We start from the raw sequence: 4,236 nt of genomic DNA, 5'->3' as shown, positions 1-4,236 counted from the left end.
AAATACATACAATATTTTTTAAATGTTTTTAAAAATAATAAACTTTGTGTTTCGTGTACTCACAACTGTAAACCTACTTTTGCCCAACTCTATATGCATATGTATGTATAGGTTTTCTGGTATTGTTCTATTTGTTTTTAACTTTTATACTGTATATTTTCTCCTGCAACTTTTGTACACTGGAGGACGTGAACTATATTTGGATTTAATCCAGCTTCCATGTCAGAGAAGAGTCTGCAATAGATGTATCATTTTTCACTTAGACTATCATGGTAGCTCTTGCACCCTCAAATTTTGCCTTTCTCTCAACCACATCACCCCTCCACAAATCTATTCATATAGCTGTAAGTGAGCTTCCTAAAAATCCATTCTGATTATGCCATTTCACTGCATAAAATGTTCCAGTGTGTCACCATGGCCTACAGGATCAAGCCCAATTATTTTCTGCAAGGCTCTCTGTGACCTCCACTGCTGGCTCCTCTAGTCATTCCACCTGCCACACTCCTGCTTAGCTGTTTTTTCTAGTAATTCTGAGTTGTTGTTCTCTGCTCTCCTGACATCATTTCATACCTTTGTGCCTTTATATGTGCTACTCTTCCTGTCTAGAATATTCCCCCTACTTATCTGCCTGGGGAAGTTCTATTCATCCTTCGAAGTCCTAATAGCAAAGATATTCTCACAAACTCAAAGCACGACCCTACACATTTCTTATTAGTTAAACAGAGGAAAAGTTTCCTTAATATTGTGAAAACCTAGCTAATGGTACTGTAACCAGGTGGTCAAAATGATCACTATCATTATTAATAGGACAAAGAGATATCATATGTCCCCAATGCAATGTACTGGCAATGACACATCCTGAGAGTATTTTTGCCAATTGAAAGATGTTCTGCAAAACTGGCCTCAGCTCTTTAAAAATGTCAGTGTCAGGAAAGACCAAAACAAAACAAACAAAACAGAACAGGCTTGGAAACTGTTCCAAATTAAAAGATGATAAAGAGCCCTGGCTCATGTAGCTCAGTGGATTGAGCACCGGCCTGTGAACCAAAGGGTCGCGGTTTGATTCCCAGTCAAGGCACATGCCTGGGTTGCAGGCCAGTTCCCAGCAGGGGACACATGAGAGGCAACCATACACTGATATTTCTCTCCCTCTCTCCTTACCTTCCCCTCTAAAGATAAATAAACAAAAATCTTTAAAAAATGATTATAAAAAACGAAAGAATAAAAAAAGATGATAAAGAAGCATGAAAAATAAATGCAATGTATGATCCTTGATTCCTTCCTGGGTTGAATGGAGTGGAGGTGGTGGAGTGAAATCACCTACAGATAACATTATTGCCAAAAATTGGTGAGTTTTGCATATTGATTATATATTAGATAATAGTGTTGGGTCAATGTTAAATTTTCTGAGTATGGTCATTGTATTATGGTGATGTAGGAGAATGTACTGTACTTGCTCTTAGGAGATATGTACTGAAGGGCTAAAATATTGCTGTATCTACAATTAACAAGCAATGGTTCAGCAAAAAGAAACAAGCAAACAAATATGTGTTTGTATGTCTAAACAGAGAAAAAGGGAATGTGGTGGTGAAGTGTTAACAACAGAGGAATTATAGATAATGGGTAAAGGAATGTTCATTGTTCTATTCTTCCAGCTTTTCTCTATGTTTGAAATTTTTCAAAACAAAAAATTTGGACAGCTTCTCTGCCAGTGGAGTACCCTCCTCTCTGTCTCACTGCTTCACTAATAAACTCTCTTTCACTGAAAATACTTTGGACAGAATAAACAATAAATAATAAAAACAAGCAAATGAACAAAGGGCTTTGTTCTGGGTCAGGTTTTCTGTGTAGCATTTCATAACATCCAGCTGCTGCCCCCACTGCTCAAACACACACATAAAGCAATGAATCATCCTCTCTTCTGGACTCTTTCATGATTATCTATCTCTCTGACCAAACTGTAAGCTCTTTGATATCTGAGCCTATGTGTTATGTTGGATCTACACAATGCTTGAACTGTGCCTGACACAAACTGGATGCTCAGGGGATGCTTAGTTAAATTAATCAGGCTGAGGCTGGAGGCTTGGATAGGCTTCAGTAAGCAGACAGGAGTGAGAAAGTTTCCTCAAGAGAAAGGAATGGTGTGAGCAAAGGTAAGGAAGCAGGAATGTATATTTTATATTTACGAAGAGCATTTGACTTGCTTGGTCAGAACTGAAGACTTACAGTGAAAATGTCTAACACACTAAATTCTTTATAAAAATTTGGTGAATCAGTGAATAAATGAGATTTGAAAGGCAGGCTTAGGTCAGATTGGAAAGTACCTTGACTGCTGAACTGAAAAATTTAAGTATTATCTAGTTCTTGACATGCAAGATCTTTTTTTCTCAGCATCCAAAATCTTTTTAATAACAAGGTAGGATCTGGGATTAGTTTTTGTAGCCACATCTGGTTTGTTGGCCTCCTGTGCACTCAAACTCCCAGCCCTTGGAGTGTAGGTTGGGTTCAATGTAGATGTGAGGGGTTCCTGGGACTTTGCTGAAATGCCTCTATTCCTCTCAGCCCTTGCAGGGACCAGAAAGGATGACAGTACCACAGAACTTGGGGGAGCCCAGGGCCAGTTGGCTGGAGGTAAGAATCTTCACCTGGCTTTGAGGATGCAGCACCAGGAGTGACTGCTCACATGAAGTGCCCACACCTTCAGTTTGGGCACTTCCTGAACATGCATGTCATTGGTTATAGTCTCTACAACCACTGCAGTTTTTCCCTTGCTCCCAGGAAGCTTCATCTTCCAGATCATCCAGGAAAGGGACAGAGGCAGCCAGCAGGCGTGACTCATGAACATCTTCAGCACCACTTGGTTGAAGGTGGGGTTGGTTCATCTGGCCAGAAACTTGTATTGCTTGACCAACAGCCTTAAGTAGATGTCCTGGCTCTTGGTCTCCCTGCACTGAATCTTTTGGTCTTTGTTGCGGCAGACATCGACTGTCATTATGGCACCTTCTGTTCCACCAAGTCTGGAAAGAGAATGGACAGCATGCAAATTCTTTCCCAGTAATAGGAAAAGAGTGTTTTGGGAGGCAAGTCTTTTATCCATCTTTTCCCCTGAATAATAAGAAAAAGTAGAGACAGGTGAGAATCTGAAAGTGACCCATTTCCAAACCCAGGAAGAGTCTCACTGTGGAATTGTATAACATCCAACATCCCTCACACAAAAGGGCATCACAAAATATTGGCTGAAAAAAATTTAAATGCATTTATTTAATACAAGTGATGCTTCTCTTTGTGAATGGTATATGAAATTATTTTGGTTAATCTTACATTTTTAAAGTTTAAGAAACATATATTTATGAAATAACTAGACTAACATTTTAGGGGGTTCCACATTTGTCCATAGATTACAAAGTTTCTCATGATAACATATTTCAAATGTTAGGTTAAACTCTTTTAAAATAACTTTAGCTCAATTGAGCTTTCTCCAATAGACATTTATTTATTTATTTAGTATTTGTGTTTTGTTTTCTTCCAGATAGATTTGATAGCCAGTGGAGACTGACAATTTAAGTAATGCAAAATAATCTGGTTATGACAACTGAGAAAAAGAAAAGTGTGCTGTCTTTTAAGGTTATCATTTCCTTGATCATTTACAAAACAGGCTGACATCTATATCATCCTCGCTCATAGTCATGGTATACCTTTGCATGCAACCCAAGATGATACAGAGTGAGTGTGAGGTAATATGTCTATTAGCTGCTTTGTGAACCAATTTGTTTTAGGTATAGTTCTTTTGAATCTTTATGTTACAGTCCTTTTGAATCTTCTACAAAAATCTTAACTGAGAGGAAATGTAAATCTCAGGTAACAATTTTAATATTTATTTTTGGCCCAATTATGATGTAGCATTGACTTGTTCCAGAAGTTTTAACATTACTGGGATAGACTGTCAGTGGTGGTCAGAATGACTTAGAGTTTACAAAGCATGTGGACATTCTTTTTCAAGAAAGTAGGCAAGATAATATGAGCTGTTGTTTCTGGTGATAAAGTAGAATCAAGTGATAAAACATTTGGGCCATTTGCAGAAATGGACTGTGACACAGCTAAATTAGTCACAACTGTCTCACAGGCCAACTTCACCATAGATAAAGGGCTATATATACCAGTTAGCAATATTCCCTTAAAACCAGTCCTGATGTGTTTGTAAGCAGGAGCATAATTCTATGGCTACAATCAACAAAG

The 4,236-nt window shown here is 38.1% G+C and overlaps 1 pseudogene; it reads right to left on the bottom strand.

The window, feature by feature from the left end:
• Positions 1-2,387: 2,387 nt before the first annotated feature.
• Positions 2,388-3,022, bottom strand: LOC118981093 (60S ribosomal protein L18-like; annotated as a pseudogene).
• Between the last annotated feature and the right edge of the window lie 1,214 nt (positions 3,023-4,236).

This window comes from Sturnira hondurensis, unplaced genomic scaffold (assembly GCF_014824575.4).
Source record: "Sturnira hondurensis isolate 20B ecotype Veracruz unplaced genomic scaffold, ASM1482457v3 Scaffold0023495, whole genome shotgun sequence".
NCBI lineage: Eukaryota > Metazoa > Chordata > Mammalia > Chiroptera > Phyllostomidae > Sturnira > Sturnira hondurensis.
The sequence above is the reverse complement of the archived record's forward strand: the minus strand, read 5'-3'. Positions and strand labels throughout refer to the sequence as shown.